Raw genomic sequence first — 15905 nt, forward strand, 5'->3', positions numbered from 1 at the left:
TGTCCAGTGCATCCTACTCTGAAGGTGCTACCTGCTTGTCATCCAAGGCAATGCTAACACAACCGAAAAAGATCAGGATGTCGTAATTTTCTTTCCCAAGCCTAGTTGGATCCCAATATGGGAAGGCAAAGTGTCTTGATGGGCGTCCATTGGCCCAAAAATTTGTTTGTTTACATTTTATATGGTAGAAAAAATAGTTACTCTATAATCCACGGCATATACAGTTGCATATGTATTAACAGTATTATCAGCATTCAATATGACATTTTATGTTTGCTTTTATGTTTTGTTTTCAACAGAAATTGTATGGAGTAACAATTTTTACTCCTTTCCCCTAGCTTGTTTAAAAATGTTTTTGCCCAATTGCCATTGCAAGCATGAACAGCTAAAATCACATTTTAGGCAGATTTTGGTGGAACCTGTTAGCTAGTTTGCCATAGAAATAACCTATGACAGCAAACAAGAGGACTGAACCACTTAAGGCAAACTGTGGTACGCGTACCGGCAGTGGTACGTGAAGTGCCGCCAAGTGGTACGCCAAATGACCCTGGAATTGTGTTGTGTGCGCTGAAAAATCGGGACGGGTTTTCATATTTTGTATTTTAATACGTGTCGAATACGCAGTCTACGTACTACAATACAGTGCGCGCTAACACTTCAGTGGACACAAGAGATACTCTGTAATTCTATACCACTCTTGGATTACCTCTCTTAACATCTCCTTTAAATTTCTTCACTTCATATACAAGCTAACATTAGGTAGCTTACAATGTATCACACTTTGTTAACTGGTCAGTTAGTTAGCTAACATTACCATGCCAATGGGGTAGGATAGAACATACAGATGCAGCCAATAAAAGTGCGCGGCACAAACACGTACCGCAGGTATTTGGCTACGTCATCACGCGTCATAACACGTCATACTGTGGTACGTGATTGGTTGACCGACAGGGGCACTCGTGGTGGGTTGGTCGGTCGTAGAAAGATTTACTGTAAATGCCTTTACTGTGCCTGTTTTAGTTTTGAATATTTATATGGAATTTTACCACTGAAGGGAAATCGTAGTAGCTGAGCATAAAAAGAATAAGAGCATAACGCATGTGAAGGCCATAAACGATATTAATTTTGGAACATAAACATACAGTATTACAGTATGTAAACTGTATACAGTATGGCTGGTCTAAGTTCTTTAAAGAAAAAATACACACCAGTATTCCATTTCTCCCTAAACATTTTAAGCATCGAAGTCTTTAACTAACATGTGAAATAACATGTGTAGATGTGTAGTTTTAAGCTTCTCTCCGGATAAGCTTGATACCGGAGCAAACAAGCATACTTTTAGAATTTAATTAATAGGGAATATAATATGGAATCGCGAATCTAAAGTAATTAATAACGATATAATTATATTCATGTACTGCAACACAAAACAATGTCTGTTGATACTGTATGTGTAGGGCTGTTTCACTACTCCTCACGTGACCTTGTGAGTGGTGCTGTGGTCTAAGTGCTGGACTTGTGAGTAACAGGTTGGCTGATCAAATCCAGCCAGTGCCATGACTGTTCTTTTAACAAACATTTCTTTGAAAAAATAAAATTGTAATATTATGGACAATTAATTGACTTTTTATATTTCTAAATATCACAACATGTTCAAATCTAAGTCATTTTTTAATAACAGTGAATAGTTACCTTCTTTCCTTCTGACAACGGTTCCTGCTTCTGCTTCTTGCTTCTATTGTGTGGGATCCCTTTAGATCTCCCTTCAGATTTAAAAGGTTATTAATAATATCTTCGGTGTCACATCTTCCCAGTGTAGCTGATCTTTTGCTGCCCACACATGCTTACACAAACTCCCTGGGTAGACTATCACAAAGCTTTAGAGAACCTAACATTTTTATTATTAACAAATTGTAAATACTACAATTACATTGGCGTTATTAATTTTTCATTTGAGTGTATGGAGGATTGTCAGCTGTCACTGAAAGCAGACCCCCCCTCTTAGGCTGCGCAAATGATTTTCTAAATTTTTGTAAAGAAATGGAGGCTGTACAGCATGCGTTACAATATAAACATTTACTGTCAAACTTTAAATCAACAATTGATTGAAAGACGATCTGTCAAAGTGCAATGAAATACAATATTGTTGTTGTTGTTATTGTTGTTTTTATCCCGTAAAGCGCTTTGAGAAGCGTTTGAATAGTGTTGATTGATGTGTTATTGATGGACATCTATAAGTATTGAGAACAAATGACCATGCCAATTTTACCAAGGAAAAGGAAGTATACTGTAGTATAAACTGAGTTGCTTTCCGTTTAGGATAGCGACCAGAGTCCCTTATCATAAAATGGGATCTCTAACCATTACCAATTCTGAATACTGTACGTTTTTACTAGAACCTATTAGTCCTACTGTCCCAATATAGAAAAGCACATATTAAATTTGGTAAATTTGGTTTCAAAAGTCCTCATATCAATGATGCCTATACTTTCCTCTACAGTATGCTAATCTATTGTAGCGCATTCGCCCCGGGCAGCAGCTGAAGAGAGCTCGGCTGGGGTACGAGGTGAGGGGCAGGACAGGAGTGGAAGTGGTCAGGGCGGGGTAGTGCAGCTGTCCCACAGTGAAACGGGCGTACAGTCTGGGGAGATCGCCCGTTTTCCATGTTAATAGTTCCCTGGTTCTGCACCCCTGGGTCTCTCTCTCGGAGCCGCTCGCTTGAGCGGTGGCTAATAAGCAGTGAAAACATTTGTCTGTCTTTCCGTTGGGGGAGAAGGGAATCTGATCTGATCTGCAAGGACCTTTGGCTACAAAACTAAAAATAAGATACACTCTTCAGACTTTCACAACAGCGACATACCATAAAACATTCACATATATTGTCAAATTATTAATTGTTTTTCAGGAAGTTGAATTTCCTGAATTACTTGAATTACTTATCCAGTCTCTCGAAATAAAATTATTTTTCAAGCAATGAAATGCAAGATGCTTTCTAACATCAAGCAATGTTTTTTTTTAATCTAACATTGATAGATTAAAAAGTTATTCCTAATAGCAATTATTTACCTGCGTTAACTTATAAAGGTTGTATTTTCAAACAGTGAAGAGGTCTTTTTTAGTTATACTGTAGTTGTACAAGCTTTGGTGAGTGTATCTTTTTTTATAAGTTTCAAAGGGAAATAGGTTCGTATTCGAACAATTGGCAAGCCTGTAGCCTATTAACAGTATGCTTAAGTATGCTTAAGAGTTGTCAAACCGGTTTTTATTTATTTTTCGTGACAGCCAGCCGGCCATTGAGTGGTCACCGTGCAGGCGGGCACCTTAAATGTCCTGCCCCCACTGTGACTAGAATATACAGTACACAAAGCACTGAAATCTTTTGAGTAGATGATCAGGTGTTTCGCAGACATAGGCATTGTACATAATTTTTTTCGTGAAAAAGCTACAGGCATGCCAATTGTAACCATTTTTATTTTTAAATACATTTTAGCAAAGTCATGTTCCATTAATACTTTCGTTGGAGTTTAAATAAAGTTGATGTTTTCTCTTTTGGCTAGACTTGACTATTTAGCCATAAGATTATGTTTATGTTTATTAATCTTCCTTGTTATGCACTGAGAATGATAAGCACCCCACCGTGCCCGCACGCCAGAAGAGAGAGAGAGACACACACACAGTTTTTCATTGTCAAAAAGTAATTGTTTTTTACTTTTGTACAATTTTTTTTTACATTCCTCTTGTTTAACAGGAATGTTTCTGGCGGATTTTTTTGTGATCAGAACTCAACCCAATCCTTGGTGTATTTATACCATATTCTCATGTATGGGTAGAATGTGTTCATTGTCTTCCAATGAAAGACGGGTTTCTTTCACCAGAGTCGGGAGACATCAGACTGTTAACACTAACGCAATAAGCAAGTTAAATCGATTCCATTCAGGAGCTGGGTGCGGTAATTGCTTCGTTCCTTGATATTCTGATCTGCAAGGCCCTTTGGCTACAAAACTAAAAATAAGATACACTCTACAGACATTCAAAACAGCGACATATCATAAAACATTCACATATATTGTTAAATTATTAATTGTTTTTCAGGAAGTTAAAAAACACTTGAACTACTTATCCAGTCTCTCAAAATAAAATTATTTTTCAAACAATGTAATGCACAATGCTTTCTAATGTCGGGCAATGTGTTTTTTTTTTAATCCAACGTTGATAGATTAAAAAATCATTCTTAATAACAATTATTTACCTACATAAACCCATAAAGGTTGTATTTTCACACAGTGAAGAGGTCTTAGTTGTTAAGTACTTGTGCAAGCTCTGGTGAGTGTGTCTTTTTTGATAAGTTTCAAAGGGAAATAGGTTTGTATTTGTCTTCCCTGACGCAAAACAGGGTCAGGGGGCAGGGTGTGTGAGGAGGGTGTGTGGGTAAACTTTCATACTTGACTGAGAAAGCTTTAGGGAACAGGTTTTAAGGCTTTCTGTGTTTCCCTTCCTAAGTTCAAAAAGGACATTGAGTGTTTCCTGGATTTCACTGGTTATTAAAGATTTATTAATTACATCACCAACACTGGCCGTGGGGCCGTGGGGTGAGACAGGGCTGCAGCCTGAGCCAAAATCTGTTTAATATCTATATCAACGAATTAGCAGGAATGTTGGAACAGTCTACGGCTCCTGGTCTCACACTACACGACACAGAAAGTTCCTGCTCTATGCAGATGACCTGGTCCTGCTGTCACCCACAGAACAGGGGCAGCAGCAGAACCTGGCACTGCTGGAGCAGCACTGTCAGACCTGGGCGCTGACAGTCAATCTGGACAAGACCAGAGTTATGGTTTTCCAGAAAAAAGCCAGACCTCAGGGAAACAGGTACAAATTCACACTTAACAACAACACACTGGAGCACTCATCCAGCTACACATATCTTGGCATATCACATACTGTATCACATATACCATCACCTCATCTGGAAGTTTTGATCTGGCTGTGAAGGCACTGAGGAAGAAGGCACTCAGGGCTTTCTACGCAATAAGAAGGAGGCTCTTCAACATCAATACACCAACAAGAATCTGGCTCCAAATATTTGAAAGTGTAATCCAACCTATTGCCCTATACAGCAGTGAAATGTGGGGTCCCCTCACAGACCAGGATTACACTCAATGGGACAAACACCCCACAGAAACTCTGCACATGGAGATCTTTAGAAACATCCTCCGTGTGCAGAGAAAAACACCTAACAACAGGTGCAGGGCTGAATTAGGCCAGTACCCACTATTGATAAACATACAGAAAAGAATATTAAAGTATTGGCTTTAATATTAGCCATACAAAAAAATTAAAATGCCCCTTTCCATTCAACGGGTGTCTGAGTCGCTGTGTCCTATCTTCTGACAGTTGCTGTAATGAATGTCTGTAGAGTGTATCTTAACTGCCTGTCCTGACTGGTGGAGCTCATACAGCTGTGTCCGGAGAGAAGCCAGGGTATCAGCAAGGGTATCAGCTTGTTCCCCCTCCCGCCCCTCTCTGTGTACAGTAGAGCCACCTTTCCTGACTGGAGGAGGTTATCCAGCTGTGTCTGGTGTAGCGGCAATGCTTGTTAATAAGACAGAATTAAGTGTTGCCGTGCTTTCCCAAATGAGGCCCCATCTCCCTCTTCATCTCTGTGGTGCGGCCACAGAGAAGCTATTAATGCAGGCTGATTTAAAGATGTTTTCTTTTGATAAGGGACAGCTCCCAAATGGGGATGCACTTAGCTAAGCCTGGCTATCATGATCAATGGTCATCCATTGGCGCCTATCTGTCTAGGGAGTGCCAGATGGACATCTGGACTGCATTCCTAAGTGTCAGGAGTAAGTGACTCATATCTAACCTTGATCAACCAATCAGGGACTGGTAGGGCCGAGTTACCCATGTGGGACTCTGATGCCCATGGAACTTTCAGCCAATGAACGAGCTGAAGTTCCTCCAGGTAAAAACAGGCAACACAGAGCTCCAGGAGACTTTTTCTGAGACAATTTTAAAGGAGAATTCAAAGGAGAATTCCAGGGCAGGACGGCCCAGGAGCAGAAAGGCTCCCAAGGGAAGGACATTCTCGCAGTGTGCCTCCTGACCATCCTGAGACTCAGCCTGGACAACCACAGAACGGCCAGTGTGTCTGAATGCCAGAACTTTCCTTTGTTCTAAGAGTCTAGAGTGGAGGTTGCCACGAGTAACCAGAGGATCCACCCGAGGTTAGCATCAGCAGCAGGCCTCGTGAACAGGTCAGAACTGTGGACAGCTGAATCAGTATTCAGAACTAGCGCTTCATCAGGAACGAACCGGTCCTCTTCCTGACTTGCTGGGACCCACAGTCATCTTATCTCCTGTGCACAAACTCTTGCTAGTTTCAGCCAAAACTAACTGGCCGGTCAGTGAGTATCAGCAGTCCACCGTCGCAAGCAGCACAGCACAGCCTGGCACAGAGCCAGAGAGCCCGCAGGAGGTCTGAATCCCCAGAGATTGGATGAGTATTCAACTTCAGTGCATTACAGCTCGAGAATTCAATTGTTATCCCAACCAGTTGATATCAATTTAATTCCTAAGAGTTATGTACTTGTTTTGAGTATCTAATGTAGAAGTTATAACCAAGTGCATTTACGAAACTGTCTAAATGAGTGATATACCGAACGTATGTCCTCTTGATATGTGTAACACTTCGTAACTGACTGAATATATACCTTTTGTATTCTGATTACCCTCTCGATAAGATCTGTTAGGTTTATATGCATATTATATGTATTAATAAATGTATCCTCGTGTATTAATATCTGTGTGTGTGCATTGTTTGAGTTATATTGCATGGTTGGATTCTAAGGCCATCAAAAGAATAATTTTGTGATTTACGGCTACAATTAATAATTGTCCCCGTAAATGCCCAAACCCTACAGAACTGGTGCCTCGTGAGAGCACACTACAGGTGTGAGGGCAGGAGTGGATCGCAGCAGGAATACACAGCAAATAACAAAAAAACAAAGAACAGGGCAGGTGAGACGAGTATCCAAACAATGAGTAATCAGAAAAAGGAAACAATTGTTACGCCCGGCTTTTCGATGCAATTTTTTAAAATTTGCTAATGCATTGGACACATTTCCTGGTGTACTGTGTTTTAAATAAGATAGGAGTGTCTTTCCCAGGTATTAGCTCATCAGTGTGGTGCACGTTTATCTGTACCATACTGTATACAGGTACAGACTTCAAGCTGCACCACAGTATCGCTTTGGTAAGGAGACGGACTATGGCCAAAATCACGAAGACTCTCTCACACCAAATAATGAAGATGAAAAGAAACGGGAAGTCAACACAAGACATTGTACAGCATTTGGCTTTCATGGACATCTTCGTTTGTGAAAGCACAGTGAGACGACATTATAAAAGGGAGAGGAGGCAAAGAGAATCTAAACCGAGGACGATTCAAAGGTAAATAACTTTCTAAAAATACTTTTCTTGCATCTAAATACAACTACGCACATTATTTTTATAGCTAACTATTGATCTCTTTTTTTTCAAGTTCTATTGTGCGAGCCATCGACAGACTGACAGATGAAAATGATGAGCTATCGGTGATGCAAGTTCAAAGACGGCTATAGGCTGACCTCAGTACGAGTGTGAGTCCGACATCGATAAGAAGAGTGCTCAGAAGGCTTGGATGGAGATATAAAAAAACAACACATGCCCCATGATAAGGGTAAAAAACAAACAGGAAAGACTCAAACAAGTGCTCCAATGGATTGAACAGGAAGAGGCAATTCATGATGTACTTTTCACCGATGAAACAACAGTGGCTCTGGTACAGTTTTCAACCATGTCATTTTGTAAAAAGGGGAGATATGTGGAGAAGCCAAAGCCCAAAACATCCACTGAAGGTTCACGTCTGGGGGGGTATATCTAGAAGAGGCCTGGGACCACTTCTTTTTTTCGAAGGAATTATGGATCGTGAATTCTTTGAGGAAGTCGTGGTTAACAGCATGACGCCCCATATATCAGGGAGCACTTTGGATCAAGGCACCGTCTCTTTCTAGACAACAATCCGAAACACACAGCAGCAAGGACGAGGCTTATAACAGAAGGAGTGGACTGGGTGAAAACTCCAACCGAATCCCCAGATTTAAATCCAATAGAGATGGTATGTCATTTGCTGAAAGACTATGTTAGGAAAACTGCTAAACCCAGCACAAGCAAGAATTTATCACTGTGATCTACAAGTTTTGGGAGGAAGAAGTGACCGAACAAAATTGCAACGATTTTATTAACATGCTGTTTCATGTTCTTCCTAGGATTGTTGAGCGGGGTGGGGGGCATTCGGGAATGTGAGTTACAGTATGAATCAGATTAAGAATGAATCAAAGCATTTTATTAAAAACACGTTTGCGTTTGTCTGGGTGCTGACAAAGTAAAAAACAATTAATTTTTGACAATGAAAAACTGTGTGTGTCCCTCTCTCTCTGCTGGCATTTGTAATTATTTTTATTTTTAAATACATGGTAATTAAAAACCATTAATACTTTCGCTGGAGTTTAAATAAAGTCGATGTTTTCTCTTTTGGCTAGACTTGACTATTTAGCCATAAGATATACAATAGATTGTCATTAATCAACCTTATGTTTATTAATCTTCCTTGTTATGCACAGTGAGAATGATAATGTAATGAGAATTAATTTAATCACAGAGTGCTCATAAATTGTGCTAGGAAGAAAACAGGTAGGTGTTCTGAAAGGTCACATATAAACAGGTTTTCGATGGACAGAATGATAGATTAGCATACTGTAGAGGAAAACAGTACAGGCATCGTTGATATGAGGACTTTTGAAACCAAATGTCGCTGTTGTGAAAGTCTGAAGAGTGTATCTTATTTTTAGTTTTGTAGCCAAAGGTCCTTGCAGATCAGATCAGATTCCCTTCTCCCCCAACGGAAAGACAGACAAATGTTTTCACTGCTTATTAGCCACCGCTCAAGCGAGCGGCTCCGAGAGAGAGACCCAGGGGTGCAGAACCAGGGAACTATTAACATGGAAAACGGGCGATCTCCCCAGACTGTACGCCCGTTTCACTGTGGGACAGCTGCACTACCCCGCCCTGACCACTTCCACTCCTGTCCTGCCCCTCACCTCGTACCCCAGCCGAGCTCTCTTCAGCTGCTGCCCGGGGCGAATGCGCTACAATAGATTAGCATACTGTAGAGGAAAGTATAGGCATCATTGATATGAGGACTTTTGAAACCAAATTTACCAAATTTAATATGTGCTTTTCTATATTGGGACAGTAGGACTAATAGGTTCTAGTAAAAACGTACAGTATTCAGAATTGGTAATGGTTAGAAATCCCATTTTATGATTAGGGACTCTGGTCGCTATCCTAAACAGAAAGCAACTCAGTTTATACTACAGTATATTTCGCTTTGCTTGGTAAAATTGGCATGGTACTTGTTCTCAATACTTATAGATATCCATCAATACCACGTCAATCAACACTATTCAAGCGCTTCTCAAAGCGCTTTACGGGATAAAAACAACAATAACAATAACAACAATATTGTATTTCATTGCACTTTGACAGATCGTCTTTAAATCAATTGACTTTTATTTCAAAATATCACAACATGATCGATTCTAAGTCATTTTTGATAACAATGAATAGTCACCTTCTTCCCTTCTGACAACGGTCTCTGCTTCTGCTTCCTGCTTCTATTGTGTGTGTGTGTGTAATAGAGTACATTTTTATAGAGAAATGGAGGCTGGACAGTATGCGTTACAATATAAACATTTATATTGATTTAAATCGTGTTTTGGTTTAAATCGCAAACGTGTGTTTAATTATATGTGTTTTTTATTATAATCAGGCTAATGCAACATAAATTGATACAGTATCTTTGTCTTCTAAGTATCTTAATAAACTTTCAGCATAGCTTTCTACCTGTTTAGATTTATATTTCTTGGGATTTTGGGATCAAACATGGAAGGATTTTTATTTTTCAAATACGTTTTAGAAAAGTGTAATCTATACCTGCCCAGACTGTACGCCTTCCTATACCCCGCCTTTCATTCCTGTCCTGCTCTTCCCCGCGCACCCCAGCCGGGCGCTCTTCAGCCTCTGCCCGGGACGAGTGTATATTTTGATATTTACACCCGGCGCGGCACCGAGGGAGCATCTGCATTTATAACTTAGTTTTTAAAATTAGTCAAGCAATATGAAGCATCTCCTTTTACTTTTAAGTCCCTTAAATACATTGAGCACAGCTTTCTCACCACTTAAGATTGCTTTTTGATACCATCCTTACACAAAGCAGAAACTTTCCGATGACATACAGTACAAGTGGAAAGATTACAGATTTTAATCATCTTTAATTTTGTTACGTTATACATTTTAGGAACGTTTCATCTAAACAAACACCACAAAACTATTCTCGATTGTATTTCTGAATGTTATGTTACACCTACAGTAGTTCACTGCTTTAAATACATTGAATTAAGAAAGTTATGTGTAGCACTTTAGATCTTTTTTTCTGAACCAGGGAAAATCTGATCATGTTTCTCTATAACAATAATAAAAAACTTTATTTTACATATTACCTTTAAAATTGGCATCTCAAAGCAATACAGTAGACCGAAAAACAGTTAAAAGGGACCAAAGTAAATACCAGACAAACGCAAACACGTTTTTAATAAAATACTTTTATTCATTCAGCAGAGAGTGAGAGGGACATCCAGCAGAGAGAGACACACACACCGGTTTCCATTGACAAAATTGTTTTTTTTCAATTCCTCTTGTCTAACAGGAATGTTTTGTTTGTGGACAGACAGAAGCATTTCGTTGATCCGATCACGAATTCTTTTCCAGTTGCACGAAGTAAGGGTTGTAAAGCGTGAAGTAAAGCGCTGATTCTTATGAAATGTGTTCCGCCAGGGATTCAAAAAAATATTATTTTTTTATCGCGTATCTAAGGAAAATTGCAGTATAACTATGTTCATGCACATCATTATACAGTATCTCATTTTGTATTTCGATAAAAAAAAATCGTTTGCCCAGCCACTATTGTTGTTATTGTTTTTATCCTGTAAAGCGTTTTTTTTCTTTTTTTTTCATGTTTTGTTTGTGGACAGACTGTCCACAAACGTGAGACTGTCTTTCTCAGACTTACATTCCCGAATGTCCCCCGCCCCGGTCAACAATCCTAGGAAGAACACGAAACAGCCTGTTAATAAAATTGTTACAATTTTGTTCGGTCAGTTCTTCCTCCCAGAATTTATAGATCGCATCGATCAGTTCCTGCTTTGTGACGGGCTTAGCAGTTTTCCGAACGTAGTCTTTCAACGAATGCCAAACCATCTCTATCGGATTTAGATCTGGGGATTCGGCTGGAGTTTTCACCCAGTTCACTCCTTTTTGGATCGTTGTCTTGAAAGAGATGGTGCCTTGATCCAAACTGCTCCCTGATATATGGGGCAGCATGCTGTGTGACCATGACTTCCTCGAAGAATACACGGTCCATAATTCCTTCGAAAATAAGAAGTGGTCCCGGGCCTCTTCTAGATATACCCCCCCAGACGTGAACCTTCAGTGGATGTTTGGGCTTTGGCTTGTCCACATATCTCCCCTTTTTGCAAAATGCCATTGTTGAAAACTGTTCCAGAGCCACTGTTGTTTCGTCGGTGAAAAGTACATCCTGAAATGCCTCTCCCTGTTCAATCCATTGGAGCGCTTGCTTGAGTCTTTCCTCTTTGTTTTTTAGCCTCATATGGGGCATGTGTTGATTTTTCTGTATCTCCATCCAAGCCTCCTGCGTACTCTTCTTATCGATGTCGGGCTAATGGTCGCACCGAGGTCAGCCCATAGCCGTCTTTGAACTTACATCGCCAGTAGCTCATCATTTTCATCAGTCAGTTTGTCGATAGCTCGCACAATAGGACTTGAAAAAAAAGAGATCAACAGTTAGTTTTAAAAATAATGTGCGTAGTTGTATTTACATGCAAGAAAGGTATTTTTAGAAATGTATTTACCTTTGAATCGGCCTCGGTTTAGATTCTCTTTGCCTCCTCTCCCCTTTATAATGCCGTCACACTGTGCTTTCAGAAACGAAGATGTCCATCGAAGCCAACTGCTGTACAATGTCCCGTGTTGACTTCCCGTTTCTTTTAATCTTCATTATTTGGTGTGAGAGAGTCTTCGTGATTTTGGTCATTGTCCGTCTCCTTACCAAAGCGATACAGTGGTGCAGCTTGAATTCTGTACCTATATACTGTATGGTATGGTACAAATAAAACTTACACCATACCGATGAGCTAATACCAGGGAAAGACACTCCTATTTTATTAAAACACAATACGCCAGGAAATGTGTCTGATGCATTAGCAAGTTAAAACAATTGGGTCGAAAACCTGGGCGTAACACCATTTCCTTTTTCTGATCACTCGCTTTCTGGATACACGTCTCACCTGTCCTGTTCTTTGTTTTCCTGGTTTGCTGATTATGCCTGCTACGGTCCACTCCTACCCTCACACCTTAAGAATACTATTTTAAATTTCTTGGCGCAGTTCATTAACCCTTGTATGTGCTGTCCGTGCCCAAAATGCAATTTAAAAAAAGTCAAAAACCGAGCTCAAAATGCAGTTTAGAGCTTTCTGGCAAGAGGAGACACCCAAATCAATGTAACATGCCACAGTTTGTGCATGAACAGGGTTATACTGCCTATTCCCTTTGATACCTGATTAAAAAAAATGTTTTGAATCCCCGGCGGAATCGGGCATCCATATGAATCAAGTAATAGGTTTATTCCATGCTGAAAAAAAGAAGAAAGCAAAACACATTCCATAAGAATTGACTGAGCTCCGCTCTGTACCACGCAATGATCCCCCCGGAGTCTCTGGCCCGGGTTATTTGGGTTTTTAGACAGAGGGTAAAAAACTCTCTCTCTGGCTTGACTTCCCCCTCCATGGGTATTGTCTGTTTTTTTGTTAACAAGGCTCGCCAGCTAATGTGAATTGAAACCTGTCTTTCTAGCTTTTAAAGTCGTGCGATGTGTAAGCCACAATTCAAATAGAGAAAAAAGAGCTGACTGACAAGATTTAAGATGTGGCTGTCAACGTTGGATTAAAAAAAACATTGTTTGTTACATTGCTTGAAAAATAACTTTATTTCGAGAGACTGGATAAATAACTCAAGTGTTTTTTTTAACTTCCTGAAAAACAACTAATAATTTAACTATATGTGCAAACGTTTTATGATATGTCGCTGTTGTGAATGTCTGTGGACATGTGCTGGCTGGACAGGAGGCTCTACTGTACACAGAGAGGGGCCGGAGGAGGGGACAAGCCGATACATACTCTTAGAGTTTGATTAATAGGGAATATAATACAAAACTATAGTACTAAAAATAAGATACACTCTACAGACATTCACAACGGCGACTGTCAGAGCGGCTCAGGCACCCGCTGAATGGAAAAGGGGCACTTTAATATTTTGTATGGCTAATACTAAAGCCAATACTAATATTCAATACTTTAATATTCTTTTCTGTATGTTTAACAATAGTGGGTACTGGCCTAATTCGTCCCTGCTCCCGTTGTTAGGTGTTAATGTGTTGTTAAGTGTGAATTTGTACCTGTTTCCCTAAGGTCTGGCTTTTTTTCTGGAAAACCATAACTCTGGTCTTGTCCAGATTGACTGTCGGCGCCCAGGTCTGACAGTGCTGCTCCAGCAGTGCCAGGTTCTGGTGCAGCCTCTGTTCTGTGGGCCACAGCGGGACCAGGTCGTCTGCAAAGAGCAGGAACTCGATTTCCATAATTAATGCAGATCAGTAAATCAAGGGACAAAGCAACTATTGCACCCGGGTCCTCAATGGGCTTTGACGTGCTAATGCGTTGGTTTAACACTCCGGGTGTGGCAAGCCTCTAATGTCTCCCGACTTCAGCAAAAGGCACCCGCCTTTCATTGGAAGACAATGAACATTCTAGCCATACATGTGAATATAGCATAAATACACCAAGGGATTGGGTGAGCTCCCTTCACAAAAAAAACTGCAAACCTGCACTACAGCGACCACAGTACAGTATGGAGACCAAGACCTTTTACGGGAAGAGACGGGGTGCTTCTGCCACCCCAGCTTCCAAAGAGCGAAGGGTAAGCAAATACAGCAGACTTCATCTGAAATACGCGATCACAGCGCATAATACCAGGTATTATTGCCGTTTTGAATTTTAAATTAAATTATTATTATTTCTTCGTAGCCTGTTCTTCAAGAAAACACGGCACGGGCGAAACGATCTTCAAAATCTACCACCAGGACAGTAAAAAAGAAAGCGGTAAGACAGAAAAAAAGAAAAGTTTATTTTGACGTCTGTTCCGCGACTGATGAATACTACTGTGTGATTTTATTTCTTACATGAATTATGTTATTTTGCCACAGGCCGTGGGTCTCTGCTCTCGGCCACTGGCCAGGGTGCCAACCTGTAGAAGCAGCACCTGTGTGGAGACATTTCGGCAGCAGCGGGAGCAGTACGCACCGCCTCAGGACACTCCATCCCGGCCTCTCCGCTCACCACCGCGCAGGAATTTGTTGATGCTGTCCCCACAGTCTATCTCCCCCCAGATAGCACAGCGGAATTCACAGATGCCAGTGGGACGAATAATTCTCCCAGATGTCCAACTGCTACCCATCACTCAGGAGATGGAGGGGGGGTTGTACTTGCAGTGCATCGGCATAGATGGGAAAGCAAGAGCTGACCGCTACGCCGCCCTCGTGTTTCGAAATTTTGTGACTTTTGAAATTTACTGGGGGTGGACCACGTCTGTAAATTTCGATGGGTCCAGAGGCAAAAGTGCCTTGCCTTGCAATCTCCGGGAAACCATTAGTAGCATGGTGAATCGGAGGTTGTGTGTTAAAGTCCAGCACCAGCTGGATTTGAACACACAACCCGTGAGTTGGTAGTCGGGCACGTAGACCAGTAGGCGACAAGGGAAGTCGCATGAAGAGGGAGGCGAAACAGCCCTACACAGCCCTGTCGCAGTACACGAATATAATCATATCGTTATTAAATTCTTTAGATACGCGATTCCATATTATATTCCCTATTAATCAAATTCTAAAAGTATGCTTGTTGACTTCGGTATCTCTTTAGTTAAAGACTTCGATGCTTAAAATATTTAGGGAGAAATGGAATACTGGTGTGTAGTTTTTACTTTAAAGTACCAAGACCAGCCATATACTGTATGTTTATGTTCCAAAATTAATATCGTTTATGGCCTTCACACGCGTTACAGTATGCTCCTATTCTTTTTCTGCTCAGCTACTAAGATTTCCCTTCAGTGGTAAAATTCAATATCTACAACGGGCACAGTAAAGACGTTTATCGTACTGTAAGTCTTTCTACGACAGACCAATGGACCACGAGTGCCCCTGTCGGTCAACCAATCACGTACCGCGGTACCCCGCGTCATCTTGCGTCATCTTGCGTCACGATGCGCGATGCCTTAGCCAATTACCTCCGGTACGTGTCTGTAACACGCACTTTGAATGGCTGCATCTGTAACTACACCTTGACAAGCGCATCGCAAAATAATGCGGTATCGCTCACTTGTTTTGAGTACCACAGGACCATGGCCATAGGACCATGATACACAACAACTGATATTAATATAAGACGTTTTGTCTGTATTTGGGAGTTTTATTGGTTAAAAGCTAGCTAAAAGGGTCCTTTCGGCCACGTTGCACTGATGTGCAGCAGTGCAGGTGGGGGATATGGAGACAATAGCTAGTAAGAGATGTTTTAATTGCAGCATTCGACAATTTTCTGTCAGGTTCGTTTTTTATAAATGTGACTATTTTGAGTTAGTTTTTAATAACATTGGTCATCTTTTACTCTCCAGATTGCTTT

The sequence above is a fragment of the Lepisosteus oculatus genome, chromosome 3, assembly GCF_040954835.1.
Source record: "Lepisosteus oculatus isolate fLepOcu1 chromosome 3, fLepOcu1.hap2, whole genome shotgun sequence".
Lineage (NCBI taxonomy): Eukaryota > Metazoa > Chordata > Actinopteri > Semionotiformes > Lepisosteidae > Lepisosteus > Lepisosteus oculatus.